Source organism: Fistularia commersonii, chromosome 9 (genome assembly GCF_037954325.1).
Source record: "Fistularia commersonii isolate RoL2024-O1a breed Wild chromosome 9, RoL_Fcom_v1.0, whole genome shotgun sequence".
Taxonomy (NCBI): Eukaryota; Metazoa; Chordata; class Actinopteri; order Syngnathiformes; family Fistulariidae; genus Fistularia; species Fistularia commersonii.
In genome coordinates this window covers 4,747,144-4,768,777 of record NC_141292.1, presented here as the reverse complement: position 1 = coordinate 4,768,777, position 21,634 = coordinate 4,747,144, and the positions used below count along the sequence as shown (strand labels likewise).

At 41.5% G+C, this 21,634-nt stretch overlaps 1 protein-coding gene across 2 annotated transcripts in view; it reads left to right on the top strand.

Annotated features, from left to right (window-relative positions):
* Positions 1–3,015: 3,015 nt before the first annotated feature.
* znf462 (zinc finger protein 462) overlaps positions 3,016–21,634 on the top strand; it is a 54,988-nt gene continuing 36,369 nt past the window's right edge. The window contains exon 1 of one of the 2 annotated variants that reach the window (XM_086152096.1): positions 3,016–3,167. The gene's annotated coding sequence lies outside the window, so the exon portion shown is untranslated. Of the gene's footprint in view, positions 3,168–8,014; positions 8,031–21,634 lie in introns of those variants that run through there. The other variant, XM_086152098.1, reaches the window with a different exon arrangement.

The following is a 21,634-nucleotide window of genomic DNA, read 5'->3' as shown; positions in this document are numbered from 1 at the left end:
CAATTCCAGCATCCGTCTACCAATATATTTACTATCCCTCCTTTGTACATGACCGAATCATCTCAGTCTGGCTTCTCTGACCTTCTCTGCAAAACATCTAGCATGCGCCATTCCTCTGATGGACTCACTCCTGATCCTATCCATTCTAATCACTCCCAAAGAGAACCTCAACAAATTCATCTCTGCGACCTCTAGCTCTGCCTCCTGTCTTTTCGTCAATGTCACTGTTTCTAGACCATACAGCGTCGCAGGTCTCACCGCTGTCTTGTACACCTTTCCTTTCATTCTGGCCGATGGTCTTCTATCGGAAAATAAGACTATTAATGATGCAAAAGCCTTCTACTTTAGATTTTTTTCACACTAATGTTGATATGTCTGTGACAAGCCTGTAAAAACAACTGGCTGTTATATATCATGTGGCTGAAGTTAACAGAAATAAAATTGTTTGAACACATGAAGGGCTATGAACGAACAAAACACATATTTACATATTTCACACACACACACACACACACACACACACACATACACACACATACACACACACACACACACACACACACATATAGAAAGGAGTCTTTGACAGAGGTTTGAAATGAGATTATAGCACATAATTCACTCAGTGGTGACCCTTTAGCATCATCTGTGGTCAGTTATTGGGAAGAAGCTGCAACAGATACAATTTCTCATAGTAGTAAAGATCGACATTTGCAAATAACAAACGTTGCAAAGGTGTTCTCACCAGCAGTGTTCTCAGATCACTGATGCAAGACATCACGTGTACCGAGTCACCCTCTCCTGCCCCCAAACCCCCATCCACCATCCCATCCTCACACTGACATACATCAGAGCAGGACCCTGCACCTTTTGTCTTGGGCTCTCTCTTTGTTAGCGGCCGGTGGACTGAGCAGCAGCCTGCTGCAGCATCATGCCTGGAACAGTGCAGTGACAGCACGCTGCAACACATCAGGCTTTATTTCCCAGACGGATGGACAGAATGAATCAACCAGACTGTGCAAAATGTTGTTCATTTTATTCGGTGCTCAGAAATGCCAAGTTGCTTACATGTGCTGAAAGGGACTGTTTGGACTCACTAGCTGATATGTTCGACACCTAAATAAAACAAATGTACACAAGATATTTTGCTGACTATCTTTTCAGATAAATAGCAAATTTAATTTAGTATGATTAATATTGATTACGCAAAAGAATGCCAACAGACAGGATGTATTCATTCAACAAATAAAATAAAATAAAATAAAATAAAATAAAATAAAATAAAATAAAATAAAATAAAATAAAATAAAATAACATATTTGCCTTTGTTTTTCTGACTCTGCAAGAAAAATTATGTGTATATTTTCTGTATGAAAACAAAAATGCCCTGTTCCGTTGGACTCATGACATAATTATGTCAGAACTGAGAGGGAGTAGTATCTTGTTGTTTTTTGTTGTTTTTTTATTACAATAAATTTAATTAAATCAGTTAAGAAACTTCAACATTGCAAATAAGGCTGCACAGTACATTTTTGAATTATGTGGCATATAGTAGAAAAACTCTAAAAAAAAAAAAAACAGATTGGATTTTCCAGTAGATTATTTCTTTGAGGTTCATTTATCTGTTCCTAAGAATGCATCAAACCGATAAGTGCTTAATGTCCCCATTTATCTATAAATAATCCCTCTTGTGTAACTTGAATTATTCTTTAACTGCAGTGGGTCTTTTGAGACCCACTTATATTTTAATTCATATGAATGACATGAGGAAAAAGGATCCTCGCTCATATTCCTTCAAACAGATTCATTAAAAAACGTATGAAGTCACAATGCATTCATCTGCTGTTGTGTAATAACTCAGCAGTTATATTTACACTGAAATGTCATTTGATTTAAACAAGTAAATAAATAACTGGGTCAATTTGCTATGCATTGACTTATGTGTCCTGGCAGCGATAGTGGGCTCACCTGTAAAATGATGATTTTTAAATTGGGCTTCTTATGCGCTTTATGATTTTATGAAAAATCAATATGGATGTGTATATTTACGTATACTATCAGCATCTAAAATGTATTACCTGCTCAAAAAATTGTAACAATGGCATGTATTTGAATATGCCTATATTGTCTTATATATATTTGCCTATATTTTGGCATTATTGATTTTTGTGCATCTTTTTTATACTTCACTTACAAATCCATACATACACACTTGTGCAGATGCAGATGAACGTGCAGATGAACAAACGTTCAGCGTATTTACTGCCTATTGACAAACCTATACATGAGAACACGCGTATCTATTATATTTACTTCATCATGATGATCTGAATAAATCAATAGACATAATTGACAACCACATAGGAACACATATACCCATGTGAACATTTATATTTCACATTTTTGCAAAGTATGAGCTCTAGCCATCTCTTTTAGATCAGTTTAATGGATTCAATTTTTTTTAAACTATGCATCAACTAATATGTTGGACCTATCTATCTATCTATCTATCTATCTATCTATCTATCTATCTATCTATCTATCTATCTATCTATCTATCTATGCAATGTGTGCATTGCTACAAATGTGCAGCAGCAATAGCAGGAGCAGCGGTAGCAGCAACAGCAACAGCAACAGCAACAGCAACAGCAACAGCAACAGCAACAGCAGCAGCAGCAGCAGCAGCAGCAGTAGAAGCAGCAGCAGCATCTTCTCCACCAGCAGCACCAAGGTGAACTGCAGATAACCCCATGACGTGGCAGACACACTATGGAAAGCCTATATAAAATTCACGGTGCCTGCGTGCATCTGCTGGTGGTCTGATAAAGCTTTGCAGGCGATCATCTGACTTCGGGTCTAGATGAAGGATGAGCTTCTCAGACGTCGCAGACGTTGTCCATCCCGCTGATGCTCCCTCGCCTCATCGTAAACTCTTGTGCACCCTCTGGTGCTTGCTAGTCTCCCAAACTTCTTTGTGTAGCCCGCTTTGCAGATTGTCTTCCTTGTCTGTGTGGTTGCTCATTATTCAGAGACAGACGGATCTCAGGTCATCTGCAGCTGCAGCGAAGGAGAAGCAGGAAAGATGGCGATCATCCATTAGACCGACCGGGCGCACGCATGAAATACGAGGACAACTTTCGGGAGGATCGCTCGTGGAGAAGATTGTAGCAGTGAGTTCTATATTTTCTTTTTTATTTCAATTTTTTATTTACGCTGTATTATTTACAGTTTGCCCAAGATTTTCGGTCTAGGGGGAGGTGTGTGGGGAGGTGGAGGCGGCGGGGTGGCTTTCAAGGTCTGCGAGAACGTCCGTGTGGTAGATCATGGGTTTGGAGAGCTCCTCGTGAATGACCTGGAAAGAGCCCGGCCACCCCCTTCCCCTGCTTCCCCTGCTTCCCCTGCTTCCCCCTGCGCTCAGCCCGGCTTCGGAGAGGGAGCCGGAGGGGGGGTGTGCTGCGAACTCGACCGGAGGGGGGGTGTGGGAGCTCCGGGCTCGGCTAAGTCAAGTGGGTCCCCTCGCCGCTCCAGGAAATATCCGAGCCGGTGGAACGGGGGAGGGTGAGGGGGGAGGACAAGCTAGCTTCCTCGCAATGTCGCCTTTCGGTTTGTTGTCAAAAAAGAGTGACACTAGGAAACGGTGTGTGGATGGAGGGGTGGCGGCGTTGGGGGTTCGGCACCGGAGAGGAAGTGTTTTGCTTTTTTTTTTTTTTTTTTTTTTTTTGACATGTCTGGTGAGAGGGGGGCGGAGGAGGGGGCTAACCGGCCCCGGCGGTGCGTCCCCTCTACTCCGGCCGCGCTTGTTAGCTTGACGGGGAGAAGCCATTGCTAACGCCGCTGTCCTCCGACGACCAGCCTCCATTAGCGACACGGAGGAGCTGACATAGCCGCTGGTCAAGTCTCTCTCTCTCTCCCTCTCTCTCCCTCTCTCTCTCTCTCTCTCTCTCTCTCTCTCTCTCTCTCTCTCTCTCTCTCAGACACACACACACACACACACACACACACACACACACACTATGTCCACTGTGAGTAGGCTCTACCTTCCCCTTCACACACACCTCCTTCTCAATTTTTTAAAAACCCTAAGGTGCTGGTGGTTGTAGTGGTGGTGGTTCCTCAGGCACCTCACAAGGTTGAAGGAACCTGGATGGAGGTGACATGTTGGTGGTTTCTATCATCATCATCATGTCCTGCTTTATTGTTGAGCTGGTTGATGCCCTCCTTCCCTCCCCCCTGTCCTCCTCCCTGCTCCACCTCCACCTCCATCTCCACCTCCAACCCCCTCCTTCAGTGTTTGGGTGGCTGCTTGCTGTCACCAAGTCAGATATGTCACAGTGTGGAGGAGCTTCACCGTAAAATGGAGGAAGGCAGATGAGTCTCCAAGGAGAAGCCCCTGGAGTCAGGCAGGCAGGATCCCTCACGCCAGAACAAAGGTTGTGAGGTTTCTTTTTTTTTTTTTTTTTTTTTTTTGCATGGTCGCCCACAACCTTCTTCTCCTTCTCCTTCTGCTGTCCTTTTTCTGCTTCTCGTCAGCTCGGAAGTTTGTCTGCAAGGGGAAGCAGAAGAACTCTTTCAAGTGAGGCTAGATCCTTCGCAGCGGGGCTTTTAACTTGTGATTCAAAACATTTTAACACCTTCGTGTCATGGATTTCAAGAGCCAGGTCCTTTTTCCAGCGCTCGGGATTGCGATGATCTGGATGCACGGGGGCTTTTTCTAATACCGTATGTTGCAGCGTTCTGACCATCAAGGTAGTTAATGTTCAACAAAGTGGTCTTAACACACGCATGCACACACACACACACACACGCGTGCGGTGGTCCGAGTGCAAGAGTGAAGTAATGGCTCTTGCAGATAGTGTCTATGAGGAAGTTCTTGAGATGATCCTCTGCATGTTTTTGTGGATTGTTTTTATTTTTCAAGGCAACGATACACCTGCTTTCAAGCCAATACCAAAGGCTTGAATTCATAATCTGCTAATCAATTGAGACGCTCTTTTATAGATGGGTGAGTGAACTTCTGCTAAAGTTATTTGGACCAAGAGGTGGTCGTTTTGACCAGATGTTTGTGAGTCTCTCTCTGCTCACTGCACAGCCCGAGGTGACTTTTCACACATTATATCCTAAAGGTGTCAGTTGACCAGCCTATCAGGAGGGTGAGGGAGGTGTGTTTGCAAGCTGTAGTAATATATGTGTGTGTGTGTGTGTGTGTGTGTGTGTGTGTGTGTGTGGGGCTGTGCTATGCGCTGCAGTTCCCCTGGCCACTGTGTGAAATCTTGCTGACAAGGAGACTGTGAGCTTGACACACTGTGCTGCGACAATGCTGGGGCTGAGAAGAGCAATCAAAATGGTGGCGATGCTCCTTCTCTCTGGCGTTGCAGGGCAAACAGGTTCTCAAGGAGGAGCTGCTAGAGGACGGTCAGGCAGGAATCTGCTGTGGTCGACACATTCTGTCTCACAGCCTGGTGCAATGGGGAGTTTGAAAGATGGTGGATGTTCTGTGAATGAGCCCAGTGATTTAAATCTATGGGATTGAGGTTTTATTGTCTTGTTTTGTTTTTTTTTTTCTTACAAAAACATGACCACTCAGGACGTCTCTGGGATACTGTCACCGGCTTGCCTCTTTGTACCCCGAGCTCTTGTAGTAACTTTCAGAAGCGTTTCAGAATGAGTTGTGAATAGTGATCCCGTTGTCTTCGGCGGTCGGGTTATTAGGTTTTAAGTTCAGCTCATGCAAAGTGTTGAAGGGATCTTATTGTAGATGATAATAAAAAAAAAAAAAATCTGTAGCTTCTCACAGAGGCTGGTCTGGGTGGGCATCAGTGCAAGAGTCTCGGATCATCATGCACAAAGTCCAAATCGATCTGTTTGACGGGACATTTAAATTATATGAAGTAAGCATTTGCCTTGTAATATCTATTACTAATGCTGACACGCTCACTGCCCCCAGGGTGCCCTCTGCACGTTCGCCTCGGCTCGAGGCTGTACTTTCTGGGGATTCACCCATCTTTTAATAGAAGCTCCATTCTGCGATTTTTAAAAATAATCTGGCTGATAGCGATCGGCTGCATGGATTTTTTTCTTTATTATGATTATTTGAAAGCTTTAAATAATTCGGCAGTTAATGGCCGAGTCCTGTTAAACCAACAAAATCCACGGTAATTAATTCTCACTATGCTTTGGTTATGTTAAATACCCCTTTGGTTTGTTGACAATTGAGGACGTCTGCACGCATGCTAACAGGATTGCAGTGTCATGGTTTAATGGCTGTGAATGACTCGGTATTATATATTTCATTTAAGGTCAAGGTTGAGCCTTTGTTCAGTGCTGTCATGACATTTTAAAATTTGGTATTAGTTGAACCGGGGTTCTTTGTTGCCAACGAAGCTGCAGGTTTACTTTTTCTTAGACTTGTTTGTGAAATTTGATCCGGATCAAGTCATTTATTATAAATTTGGAAAAAAAAAGGTTCATTAGACTGAAATATTAATATTCTTTTGCCCTCAAGCACATGTTCAGTGTGCATGTGGATATGCTGTTTCTAATTCGATCATTATTGCTTTTTCAGTGCCACCATTGATCATAATATTCCCCATTATTTTCATCATCCATTAAGTAACAGGTGAATGGTTTATCAGACTATTTGGCAGGGAATTTAAAAGTGGCATTCTAATTCATCTATTGTTGTTGTTTTTGCCAAAGTCGACATTTTCTTCTGCTTTAAACCATTACAATACCTTATTGGAAATTTTCCCTGGTCCTCATCTAGTTCGCTGTCTCCAAGGCTGTCCAAAATCAAAGTTGTTTTAACTCCACCTCTGCAAAAATATGCAATCGGCTTTACGACTGCAGCTCATCCTTAAGGTGACAAGGCAGAACTGAGCTGTGGCGCACACCCAAAAAAATTACATAATGGATTTTAGCAAGGTTTTTCAGGATTTTGCCCAAAAAAAACCTCAACACAGAGGATTAAATAAGAGCGACTCCTGTGATGGTTTGAATGCTGGAAGGAAGTGGTTGTGATGCACATCACTCTCTGTCTCTTGAACACACGCACCCACCCTTTCCCTCCTTTCCTCCCTCTCATTCACTCTCTCTCACACTGGGCGATGCACTTCTCCATTCTTCTCCACCTGGGGCAGTGAGGAAGGCTAGGGAGACGCACAAAAGCAAATTGAAATGCTCCAGTGAGTGCTTTCTTGACATGATGCATGGCTCATGAGATGCGGCCCGGCCCTGCTGCTGCGCTTGTGCTGAAACACCACTGTCATCGCGCCGCCGCCACAACCTCGCTACCTTCTCCCTGTATTTGAACTGACCTTCCTATCTTCATAAAACACAGCGCTTCGCCCATTCAGCTGCGGCGCTTCATTGTGTCACAAATGAAAGCCGTGCCTAGTTAACACCTGCTGCAATCCACTGAATAATTCAATGCCAAGGTTTTGAGCCTATTTGCAAACAAAAATGCTACATATCATGGCAGGGTTTCACTCCAACAAGGAAGTGGTATGTTAGAGGTGTCATTCCAGTTTCTGTTGTCAGTTGCCACGTTACACCACTGCCAAACTGGTTCCTCCTCTCTGCTTTCCATCAGGACATCAACAGTTCCATCTTTGCCTTTCCCCTCCTGGAAAAAAAACACCCGGTGCGGCTGCGTCTATCTTTACAACCAGCCTTTATATTAAGCGGGTAGGAATCTAGTTTTTTAGAGAATGAAAATAGTTTGTCCAGGGAGATAAATTAAGCCATCACCACAGCGTACTCAGGTTTCAAACCTAATTTCAAGATTTATGCCCTTCTTGAACAAGACACAGTGAAGCAACTCTTGTAAGCCTGAAGCTCCCTGTGGTGGAAAAAAAAAAATCCTGAATTCTTTGGAGACGCCCGTTCCTTGGGCTGTGTGGTGCCACGGGACAAGGCCCTCATTGAGTAGGAATAGGAGTGGTCTTGTAGAAGGGATCCACTGACTCGGCCTACGAAGCAACAGAGCTGTCCAAGGACGATTAAATATTTAAGAGTTTGGAAAGGAGGTCTCAGTGGTAAGTTAATATTGATGGGTCTCTCATCTTTCTCTTCTCTAACTTGTGGAGTAACCCCCGAGATGTCGGTTAGGTGAGCCTGGAGAGGAACCTCACTTCTTCTAAACTTAGCGGTGGCTTTTTAAAGATCATCACATTTTTCTCCACATAAACAAGGCTGACTTTTGCAACCCCCCTTTTTTATAGCTTCTTGTGTCCTCTTTTGGTCACTCCGAAATACCCCCATCCAGACTAGCCTGTAACCTCACCCACTCCATGTAACTGTAGTAACTGCCATGTCAGGCTCAGAAGGAAGTCAGCATTGCAGTGTTTTCTGGCAGTTGTCCATTCAGCACCACTTATAAGAAGCCCCTCTGTGCATCTAACAGACTTTTCTGGTAATAGTATTATTTTTATGTTTTTTTCTCCTATTTGAGGTGAACTGATGGGATCACATATTACAATGGGTGCCATTGTAATTGGGGCACGAAATAGAAATAATTTGACCAAGATAGGAGCTCAGCTCCCAAGTGAGAGGGAGTTCACATCATAGTCATCCGTGCTCTGGAGGAGAGCTGACCTCAGTGGGTAGTTGGTGTTTAAGATTTTATACATAGTTCTTTGTGTATTTCGCTTGAGATTAGAGTAGACAGCCATGGATTGATTTATGCCAGGAAATAGTTTCCTAGGAGAGATGGACTACAAGGCTGCATGGAATGCAAGGTTTCCTGGAGCAATTGTCCTTGTGGAAAAACACTTCCTGGTTTCACTCCAAGATCTGTCCTTGGACATCCTTCACTTGCCTGACTCTTCAGTGGTGTTTATTTAGCCCACAAATGAGTGTGTTTTCAGTTTTAGGAGGTCTGAATGAAGAATAATTTCAGCCTCGTGTCAGCTCCGAACTACAAAACGAGTGTCGAGGTGCAAAGACTTGACGGAATTCTTAATCTGAGATGTTTTTTTTTTTTTTTTTCATGCTTCAAGCTCCTAGGGAAGAGGCCGATTTTCTGAGAAATCCAAAGATATACCCATTTCTGCCCGTATACTGTTGTGAAAGCAATCTTGCCGCAAGTCATGAATGTAATCGTTCAGTTAATCATTTTTTGGGCGGGATGTCTCATCAGGTTGCTGAAGGTTGCCTTGAATTTCAGCTCCGATGCTTTTCGGTCCAGAATGGTGCGCTCGGTAATATTACCTGCAGAGTCTTTGCACACATCGCTTCATTGATAGGCGGTGTCTGCAAACCTTTTTTAAGATGTTGTCTTCAGCCTGTGAAGAGCAGCACTCTAGGTGGCCATCTCTGCAGTGAGCAAAACCACACATCTCCCTTCTTCTTTTCCTGAGCGTCTGCAGAGGAACCGACAGGAGGGGAAGCTGCTCGCTAAGGTCTTCGCTCTGAGACTTAAACACTTCCATCTGTGTAATAAGATAGCAGAGCAAGCAGAGGCAGTTCCACTCAGCTGAGGGGGACAGCCAAAGACCTTGAGGAGCACAAAATGGTGGATGGCCATGCCACTGATACTCCAGTGTGATTGGCTGTGTCTCCTTGGCCACAGTGGGGCTGCTGTGTGAAATGGAGTCCTCTGTGTAGAGCGTTGGCCCAGCCTCAGCTCTGATGCAGAAGATAATTCTGTCTGCACCCAGAGAGAGAGAGGAGAGCACAGCCAAGAGAGGTGACTATACTAAAAGAAGGTTGAGCAATGGACTTCTAGAGAACTCAAGCCATGCATGTCTGCTTCCTCTCACCTCATATCCTCACTGAACCCCTTGGTTTTCCTGGGGTTTTATATCTGATTTCCACTCTATTTCTCATTCTGTGCATTTTGTGTCAAACGGACAGGCATTGGCGCGAAGAAAAAAAAAAAATCGGCTTAGATGAAACGCTTCTTCTTCTTCTTTTTTTTTTTTTCATACAGGAATGGAGAGAGGGACTATGTAAGGGTATTCATTATCTAACCTTCACACCCAGCAGCCTTTAGCTGAGGGATTTACCAGCCTCTGTTTAGTTGCTTTGTGAACATTTTGGGCTTGAAGGTCACATAAATATCTGAAGGCTCATGATTAAAAACTAAATCCAGGAGATATAAAGACTCCAAGCACTGTGCTGTGAATGAAGTGCTATGTTGTTTTTTTTTTTCTTTCGTTTCTCTTTCGCCATGACAACCTTAAAGACATGTGGAAGATGGCTATTAATGCTTGTCTCGTCCTAATCTGCTTGGCCATTATCTTCTGTCTGTGCAAAACAGGCCAAATGTTGCTACTTAATGCTGTGTATTGCGGCCACCCCCACCTTTCAGAAGGAACAATCTGAGCTCTTTGCTAAACAAAAGCCTACCCTTGAAGCAAGGTTACTTGAGCCATGATGTGTTTTGGTGCAGCCTCAGAGAGATGTGGACGCGTCAAGTTGGGCGAGGAAGTTTGCAAGAAAATTCAAAGATAGATGAGAGTTAAGTGCAGTGTGCCGTGCATAAGGCTGTCTGATGTCAGGTAACCATCTGCCAGAGAGAAACATCATGTGACCTTGTAGTAAAGATGAGCCAGAGATGAACTTCTGAAATTAACTTTCCGGTATAAGCATGGTTTTTCAACGGGGTTGAATGTTAATGATGTACTGCTTTCTGTCTTTTTACTCTTTCTGGCTTTCTGTGATGCGCAAGCTTTCTTGGAGGTGTCAGCCAGCAGAACAGTTTTCGGTTCAAAGTTCAGAGTCCCTCGCTCTTCCATAATCTCCTGTCTGTCTCTTATTACAAAAGTGGCACGTATGTCATGTCAGATTAAAACATCTAAAAAGCTGCATCAGTTTGGTGGGATGGATTTGTACAGAAAACACTGTCTTTTCCAAATAAATGCACTGGTCTTACATTTACTCCACAAGCCTAAATTTTGTCTGGAATTTTTTTTTGTTTTTTTTGTTTTACAGAACTTGAGCACTATTGAGTGTGCGCCGCTTCATCGAATTACCGATGAGTTGTCAACTTGTAATCCATTTTAAGTCACATTTCCAAAAAATAGGTTCGACTAAATGTCACATCATCATCACTGGGGTGTTCTATTTTTAGGCTGTAGACGAGCTGATACATGCCACTACTGTATTTGTTTACAAAAAAACAAACAAACAAACAAACAAACAATCTCAGCTGCACGGGCTTTTTAAGCAGCCTCTATCTAACAATAACAAGGAATTCACAAATGTTAACAAAAACGCTTAATCATTTTAGATATGATTACTGGATTGTTTATAGTTTTGAAGCACAATGCTAATCAAGTCTTTTCTATATTGCAGTACACACGAGCCCATCTAATCCTTAGTTGTGCTTTTAGTTGCATTTGACATTTATCAGCTGTTTGCTATAACATCGGCTGAGTTTTTAAACTTAACTCAGCTGCAGGAAAACATCCTCAGTTCAATGCAGGGTTATAGCCAGTGCCGCCGTTTTTAATATTAACAGGTTTGGATCAGTACAGTTTTCTCATGATTAGTAAGATGCGAGAGAAAAATGTTTGATTTCCTCACTTCTATCCTCCCATCTTTTTTTTTTTTGGGCGAATTAAATCTGCATTCAATTAAAGTCCTTCTTGGAAACTCTTGACAGACAACCCAATTTTGCTTCAATGCCATTGTTTATTTTATTTTTTTTGGCCTATACAAAACAACTTATATAGATTAGTAGAGGGACAGTTTCAGAGGTTAAAACGATTTCACCGCGCAGAATACAGAATACACATTTTACTCCAAAATGTGATTCAGAATACACCTTTCCAAGAGTTTCCTAATCTTTTGCGAATTTCCAAGAATACGCAACACAGGCATCTTCCACGTCTGGGATGAGATGCCATCAACTCATCCCAGCAACCGGCAAAGCAGTGTTTGTTTATGTTAAACAACTTTCCAATTGTTTTAAGAGCAAGAGCTGCTTCTTATTATGATTTTTTTTTTTTTTTTCATGTAAACTTGTGCTCATTCAAAGGTCAGCATCAGTTACTCTGTCCTGCTAGCGCAATTAATACAGCTGTGAACCTTGACAGCATGTTGCATCAGTGCAACATTTGGTTTGGCCTGATATGTTTCCGTCGTACCAGATGAATTGGCCGTAGGGGGGAGGGGTTGAATGTGTTCCCACCCTCTTTCACATTTTTCCATTTAGGATTTAATAATTGGTTCGTCCCTCCCTATGATTTTTTCTGATTCGGTCAATTAATCGGGATGGCGGTGGTCATGAGCACAATCCTCTGCTTCACACATGATCCAAAAGGGTGGTCAGGGCCTGCTGTGTTGAGGCTTTTCCTTTTTTATGTCCTGTCAATGTGACACTCGTGAAGGTCAGGCTGCAGACAGATCAGCAAAGCTCTCTGGATTGCAGTGTCTGAAAGGCTCCGCATCTGTATTTAACAGCCCTCTGAGAGAAAAGGGTGTCACTGAATAACATTCCTGGAAAAACAGACTTTTCTTATTTCTATTAGAGGAGCAAACTGTGAAAGCAAACCAAACACAGAAACTTACTGTTTGTATTTGTTCTGAACCAAAGATTCAATTTCATTACTCACTGTTCTTCGTTTGATACATTGATAAGATGAGGGAAAACAGATTTTGAGCAGACGTTTCCAATGAAAGCCAAAGTGTATAGAGATGGGCACGACAACGACGCTTGATTTATACTCGTGTGTTTGCTCAAGATGGACAGCATGACGTTTTGCATATTATTTTGTGCTGCTGGGTTTCCTCCTAACAATGCTCAAAGGTGTTGGTGGCGGTGCTCCTTCAGCCACAGGACATTCGCTTCCAAAAATTATGCTTTTGGAACAGTGCGTTTTTCATGCAGTTAAAGCTACAAATGAACCGTGTCATTTGTTGTTTTTCGTTGTCACTAAAACGTGGAAAAGAGTTATTGAAACAAGACGAGATGGTATTGATGTTACTGTATGGAATTATTTTGGAGGACATTTGAATGGTGGGTTAATTGACTAGTAAATTATTTTCATTCTCACCTCCTGATAATGAGAGTTAGCCCATTCGTGTTTCTTGCAATAGAGCTAATCGTCTACTCACCGGGCTCCTTTTCTGCGTCGGGATTTACGCCGGAGCCGTAAATTTAGAACAAAGGTTCGGTGAAACAATGATATCTGCTCTTGTAGAAAACAAAAGCCTGTATGATATCGATCTTATTTTGAGAAATTGTCAGAGAGGTGCACGACGTTTCCCATCACGGGCAAGTCCAATGGCGGCGTATCCGAAAATTAGGATGCCCTACAACCCAACCCTATACGCATGGCTTTTTTCTACAGTTTAAACCTTGTACAGTTAAAAAATGAGAAGGGACAAAACAGCTGTTTGTATTCATTTCCTCGCACTGAGGGAAAATCACATCTCTGCGCAGGTTCAATTAAGGGCAATATTGCATGATCCAGATTTTCTTCAGAGGTTGCCATGTTCCCAGATCGCGCTTATTTTTTGACAGCCACTTTGAAACCAACAGAAGGCTGAAAGGGAAGAAAATCCCAACTGCAACAGTGATCCATTGGAAAGGTTATGCCCTTGGTGTATTCCTTGTATGCAACAGTGCGTTTAAATATGTTCCATTACAATCTTTACTGAGCAGCCCTTTGCCATTTGGCAATCAGATAGCATAGCATGTTTGAAGGGAAGTCAGAGGACTCTTTTATCCCAGTCACTCTTAAAGATGTATGCAAAACTAATGTTTTATATATATGAGGATATGAAGGTAGTTGGTAAAAGAGAGAAGGATACAGATAATACAGTTAGATGGAGACGGTAGATTCGCTGTGGTGACCGTTGAAGGCAAAAGCCGAAAGGAGAAGAAGAAGAATATGCACTTTATATACACAGTGGTTTAAAGAAGTTGATCACCATTTTCCCATAGTAAATATATTTACTAGTGTAATGAAATTGTCACTAAATGTAAGCAACAACCCATGCACTCCACACTTTCAAAAGAAATCAAACCATTGATGTCCGGTAGTTAAGTTATGTGTAATAACAACACATGGGAAAAAGTATTGAACACATGAAGAAAGGGAGGCGCTAAGATGCACGGAGGGCTAAGGGACGACCAGAAATCGTTCAGTAATTAGAAAGCAACCCTGCCCCTTGTCTGCGCAAATTAATATCAGCCGGTTCAGCCCCAATTGATGGCTTATAAAAAGGTGTCTCATTACCAAGGTGTCACACAAGAAAATCTCATGATGGGTAAAGGCAAAGAGCGCTCTCTCTCTCCTTCTCTCTCTCTCTCTCTTGCTCTCTCTCTCTTTCTCTGACCTTTACAGCTTTATTACTACAAAACGTCTTGATGGCATTGGTTACGGAAGGATTTTGAAACTTCTGGACGTTCCAGTGAGTACTGTTGGGGCCGTCGGTTAGAAGTGGAGAGAACATGATTTCACCTTATTCTGGCCATTACCACGTGCTACTCGCAATTATGTCGAACAGAGGTGCGAGAAGAGTTACTATAAATTCATACTAAAGGTTAGATTAATAAAAAAAGATAGTTTGCATCATCTTTTTGCTTCATCTCAGACAGAGCAGATGGAACTGGATCTGATGATGGAGAACAATAAGAAGAACTAGCTGGTTAATGATTGACCTATCTTTTTCACGCAGTTTGCGCTCTGAAGCATGTTTGTTGCCCAGATTAAGGAATGCATTTTCGTCTGTCGACTAATATTTCGTTACAAATCTGATTGAGTAATTTCTCATTGTCTTATAATAAGGCAATTGGAAACATGCATCACAAAGTGGCATTTTCAGAAGCGCAAAATGTATTCTCTTTTTCACACGAGGAATCAGATATTTGACAGCTATCTCAATCGTAAAGAGGAACAATCCAAGTTTTACTGGCCAAACACTCCGGCAAAGTGTAAAACACAGCTGAAAAATATCCAACATTTCCTCGTAACATTTCTGCCAATTCAGTTTGAAAATATTTGGGTAATTTGTTTGCCGTTATCAGTTTTATGTGACATTTTGGAAAGCGAGGTTTAATTCTTGTAATACTTCTGCCGATCAAATTGCTTTCACCGCAGTCACATTATATCCCGGCGACTTGATGGCACCGCTGTCGTACTTCGGTCTCTTCCCTGTTGTGATTCGTGCCGTTTCTCTCCAATCCTGCTTAGGCCTGATGAATGTCATAGCAAAACATTCATACTGAACAATATTGATTCCCGCCATCTCGCCTGTGAAGCCTGGGACCATTGATCAGCCGGTTGGAATCAATGTCTCATTTCTGCGTATTCCGACTTTATCCAGTGTGCAGCGTTGTGCGATAAAGAAATTCTCTGCTCTGATCACAGGCCGGTAGGAGTGAGGTCACAGTTTTTCTTATCAGATGATGACTGAAACACTGTTGGAAAGAAACAGATATGCTCATCAAGACTAGAATATCAGCAGGTCGCACGGATCACATTTCAGGTGATTGTGGCGTTGCAGGTTTATTTCGGTAGCAAAATCCGCATTTTGAAGTTGACAGAAGTTCTGTGCAGATATCGTGGCAACTGTTTTTTCTCCGTCATGGAGACTTTAACATTAACCTCACTGCTAGTTAGGAGAGCTGTGGGAAAGGGCGCTGTGACTGGTTGACATAGAAGTCTTACTGGCAGACACAATGTATCACTGCTCCATGGAAAACCTAGCTTCTGATAAAAAAAAAAAAAAAAAAATGGTCTCCAATATCGCCTCCTCTCTAAATTTCTCATGGAAATATCAGTGGTTCACAGCTACAGGTAGCCTCGATATTTTCCCCAGCTACCCTGGGATTTACAACCAGAGACACTGGCTTTGTCAGACACGATTCTTAAATGTATCGCTGCTGATTTGTGTCACTGATCGATGGTTGTTTCTGTTTTTTTTTTTCTGCTTTTGACTTGAGAGTAGCATAAAACGTATGCAACATCTGGAAAAAAAATGGTATAATTTCCAATAATTTCCACGCTATAGCGGTGATCACGACTATAGCGTTGCAGCTCACTGACACTTCTTATCCACTCAAAGCGAGCGTTAAATATTTTTATATGCAGTAAATTCAAAATAGAACTCGTACTGAAGTATTATTAGTTTTTCAGAAATCTGAGTCGTTGGACAAAAGAAAGATTTAAACATTGACACTATTATAGCAAGCCATATTTACAACCCCATTCCAAAAACGTTGAAACTGAGACCCTTTACAATTTCATGGAAAATATCAGCTCATTTGGAATTTGATGGCAGCAACACATCTCTAAAAAGGTCGGAACAGAGCATTGTCTGCCATCGTGTCGCATCCCCTCTTCTTTTAACAACTGTCCGTAAACGTCCGGGAAGTGAGGAGACCAGTTGCTGGAGTTTTAGGAGAGGAATGCCGTCCCATTCTTGTCTGATGCAGGATTCTCGCCGCTCAACAGTCCAGGGCCTTTGTTGCCGGATTTTTTCGTTTCATGATGCGCCAAATGTTTTCTATTGGCAAAAGGTCTGGACTGCAGGCAGGATAGTTCAGCACCTGGACTCTTCTCCTGCAAAGTCACGCTGTTGTGATGGATGCAGTATGTGGTTTCAGCATTGTCTTGCTGGCCTTTTGGAAAACCTCCACAGAAAAAGACTGGATGGGAGCATATGTTGCTCTCAACATCTATGCACCTTTTCAGCGTTGATAGCGCCTTCACAGATGTGTAAGCTGCCCAGGCCATAGGCTCTAACGTAACCCCATACTATCACAGATGTAGGCTTTTGAGCTGTCTTTTGAGAAGAAGCTGGATGGTTCCATGGCCTCTTAAAATAATGCTTTCCATTTTGCCTAAGACCAGTTTAAATGAGCTTTGGCCGGGAGAAAACGACAATTCTTCTGGACTGCGCTTGCATATGGTTTCTTCTTGACACGGCGCAGCTTTCGTTTGCATTTGTGGATTGCACGCCAAACTGTGTTCACAGTGATTTTCGACCTCCAGCCTCGTACGCAATTTTGAGACCGTTTGGTGCAAATAGGTGAACCCCTGTCCATCCTTACATCCGAGAGACTCTTCCTCTTTCAAACGCCCCTTTGTATACCCAGTCATGTCACTGACCTGTTACCAATTAACACTATTACTTGTCCAATGTTCCTCCATTTGTTTTTAATTTTTGTCAGTAATTCTTCCAGCTTATTGTTGCCTCTGTTCCAACTTTTCTGAGGTGTGTTGTTGCTATCAAATTCAAAATGAGATAATTTCCGTGAAATGCTTAAATGCCTCAGTTTCAAACATTTGATGTGGTGTTTATATTTCATCGGAAATGAAATATGGCACTATGAGATTTGCAAATCACTGCATTCTGTTTTTATTTACATTTTACACAGCATCCCAGCATATTTTGGCATCCGGTTTGTATATTCTGTGGAAAAAAAACTGTTTTGTTATTGCCTTTTTTTCAACCGCGCTTGTTGTGAATAAACCGATCCGTTGAAAGGTCAACTGGAAATTAAAACCGTTCTGTCGTAAATAAAAAAAAAAAAAAGCCGTAAATTTGAAACAACAAAACACATTTCTTAAATTGACAATGAAATAAATGCGAACCAATTATTTCAGAAAAAAATAAACAAACTGCATATTGTTTGCACAACGTCTGTGGATCATCATCATAAAAACACATTTGCACACCCCCCCCCCCCTTGTGGTTTTGACTTTCCTTGTCACTCTTCACCGTCATCTGAGATGTCCTCATTCGACGCACACCGTGTTTACTGTAAACTTTGTCACACAGTGAACGGTTCCTTCTTGTGCCTGGAAACCCAACACTTAAGCATCACAGTTGACATGCCGCAACACTGAATTCTGTATGTTGTTAGAACTCATGGAAAGCTGCATAACCGCAAATGATTGTTAGGGACACTTACCACCATAAGTACCCGATTACAAACATACAGCAATTGGTCATGGTTTTATCTCTCAAAATACATTAGCTTCTGTGTAAGGAGAGGTTGCGACGGATTATGGAGGGCAGTCAGAGTAGGCCGGCTTTTTTCTTTTGTGAATCATTGTTATAATATGCTACACTTAAAAACCTAAATTAGGGCAGCAGGAGTGTCGAGCATGTCAAAGGACCTGCTACCAGCCAGCAGAAGCTGGTATGTTGCCTGGCTCACATTGGAGTGCACCATTCCTATTCTGAACTAAAATAACTTTCAAGGCATGTTAAGAAATTCTTTTGCGATCCTTCTTAATGGAGCATTGCTTTGTGTTTAAGTCAGGCCGCCGTGGCTGGCTGTAACAGAGCCTCAAGGCTTCCAAAGTAGAGAAGATCCACATGGTCAGCTAACATTCGGTGATCTATTTTGCAATGTAATTTCTAAATATTGCTAACGGTAACAGGAAAAAACAAAACATATTTCTCCAGTATCCATCTGTTGTGCTGACAAAATCATTGATTATTTCATGCACAAATTCATATATGAAACAATTTTTTTTTTTTAAGGAACAGGAGATGCTTCATATGCATTGTAAAATGTTAAATTATCATTATCCAAACAAATAATATCCAGGGAAAGGTCCAGGAAGTTGTCAGCTAGTCAAATAATCATCTCTCAAACAAATAATTTGTTTGAGAAAAATAAATCTCAACTATTTTAATTTGAAGATAATATTTGCTAATGATTACAGAAAAAAATGATTATTTTATCAGGATTTATTGTGATTATTCATTCATTTATTTATATATTGATGACTGTAGAAAATAATGACAATAACAGGTACTATTCACTTTTTAAAGATCAATAATCATCATCAGCAGCAATTCGCTGTTGATGCAGCATGTGCAGAGGAAATATAACATCTCATTGTCTCCATGAAAGCACGAGTATCTACAGGTATTAGATACCGCGACACAATGAATGTGCAGTAATTATTAACTCTTTTAAGTTGATGTCGAGTGAAAGGCACAAATGGACTGACAGTCATTCAGTCTCTTGTTAGCTGGATGTGCAACTTGTCCCACCTGGATGGGGAAAGCCACCGAGAACTATTTCTGTGTTCCCTTTGGTTTGGACACACACGTTACACAACTTTTCCCTCGTTTCTGCTTATTTTGGTCTTTGTGCTGAGTCAGCATTTTATCAAGATTTTCTAAAATCTTAACTGAGCCTCAATTGTTTTTTTTTTTTTTTCTCCTTTTAAATTTGGATAAAAAATTTAGAGGAGTTGGATGTTGCCCGCAAACTATGTGCTATTGTCGTGGACAGTACAGATATTATTCACCATCTGTTGTTATTGATGTTATTGTACAGTGCTTACTCACACACAGCTTGGTTATGGGTTATAAAGTAATCAGGTTAGTGGTGTGTTAGAGGTCCTTCAAGGAAGCCGTTCACGAGCAGCTGAGGAGCTGGGCGTCATGAGAGAGTTTCAGCTGGTTTCAGGAATGAACTAATAAACGACACACCGCTGCACTGTCAGCGCGAGAAATTGCCTGTGTGTTAGGGATCGCAATTTCCTCTGTGTCAGTATAGTCTGACGCACTTATACTCATACGACCCTTAGAATGAATGTAAAGGTGAACATATAATCTTTCCTAAGCATCAATTTATTACAGTTGTGAAATACTAATGATAATGATAATACTAAATATATCTATAAAGCGTCTTCTATTAAGGTGCAAATCTTCAGAATCTCGGCCCAACTTTGAAATGGAGAGCAAAAGAGCGCATCCTAATGTGTACCAGGTCGTTTTTTGCCTTGTTGGTTCACCTAGTTTGGCCTAAGGAGCAGATGCCTCTATATCAATTATGAAATATAGAGCCATGGTGGGCTAATTACATTCAAATGGACTGGAAGTGATTCTTCATGCTGTTCTTTTTTATAACATTCGGTTGATATTCCATAAATCCGCACCTCCGCGGGTCTCAGTCTACCCGACAGTCCAAGTGCAGTTGGAATTATGTAAAAAAAAAATCCCTTTTCCTTTTTTTTTGTCTCATTCAGTTATGCATGCAGCATCGCACCGGGGAAATGTGGCATCTGCATTTAACCGATCGTAGATGAACAATAAGCAGTGAGCAGCCTGTAAGCACTGCAGTTAGGGATTCAGTATTTTGCTCAACAACACTTTGTCAGGCCTGGAGGAGCCAGAGAATAGAACCCATGATGGACGCTCCTAACACCTGAGCCATGCCGCCCCGATCAAATCAACAGATAAGAAACAAATTCAGAAAGTCTGCAATATTACAGATTTAATGCCGAAAATCAGCCAGTTGTTTTGACCTCATCGCCATTCCCATGATACCTTTGGATCCGATCCCCGAGTATGGAGTATGAAAACAAAAAAAGATTGTGAAACTAAAGTCTTACCTCAGTTTCTTTTGTTTTTGTTGCCTCTTGGTGTGGTTTAGAAAATGATTGAATATTTGCTGCCAAAATAAATATTTCTTGCTGCTGCTCAACTTGGCCCATACCTCCAGAAGCAGATTTAAGGGGGATGGCCCGAGCCGTCTTTTGAGATACAAAACTATTACGACTGCAGCGGTGAGGAATCTCATATCAAGACAGACAATCCTGAAAACATATAATATTAATGTGACTGGAAGGGAAATTATACTAAATCAGAAGAAGAACTGTAGTTTTGGATTTTTCAACATGTTTCTTAGACGCCTCAAGAAAATTGTATTGAGTTTAAAGTGTGATAATCAGTCTAAGCAATTTTCGCTCTGCTGATGATTGCAACCACGCAAAGGCGGGTGTTGGCTCATCGGTCTGCACCGTTGTAATTAAACTACATCAAAATTTTCAAATGGTAATCACATGAAACATGTTAATTTGGGTAAAAACCAGCAGTCTACATGGCAATGATTTAGGTTATACCAAGAATCAATATCAGGACATCAAATGTCACCCATTTGTGTTCATTTACCAACCCATGATATTCTGTTGTCTTAGAGTTGACATTGTATTTTTTTTTACTATTTATTGTTCTTTCAACCTCTAAAGTTCAAAATGATAATGTAAACATAGATTGATTATTCTTTGGTTGTCGGTTTGCTTATTTGAAGCCAAGCATTAGATTTTAAAACCAACCCGCTTACAATCTCAACCTTGCTGATTCTAACGTCTGTTCGATGAGAAATGAATGTGAACTGTCAGCTAACTTGCAATAGACATGGCAACAGTTTCATGGCAGACATTTTTTTACATTTTTTTTAAGCGTGAGCATCAGCTTTAAAAATGTAATATCCTCTGGGCTCCTTTCATTGCAAAGGACATTATTGATTTGGATATTCAGGAAAAGCAGGTCAAACAGCTGCTTGTTTGGTAAACTTGAAACAAGTGTATTGGAAGGTGACTGAAACGCAGAGCACCAGGAGGTGAGCCAATTAACCGAACCGATCCGCAATGTTTCCTTCGATGATGAATGCACCCAAAATAAAGCATTAAGTGCTTGTCCACATATATCTCAGATTTGTTTTTGCGTTTGGTGACAGCACATTACTCAAGGTCTTCTAGGAATTCTACCAAGTCCAGCTGCACAGAATCCTGTGCAAAGATCTGATGTATTTAAGTTCATATAGTTAACATATTTTACTTTGGAAGTTACTTTTGATCTTCCGTCATAGAGAAACATATTTTCGTTATCCAAACATTTCCTTTGTGCATAGTGTATTAGCCCAATGAGACAA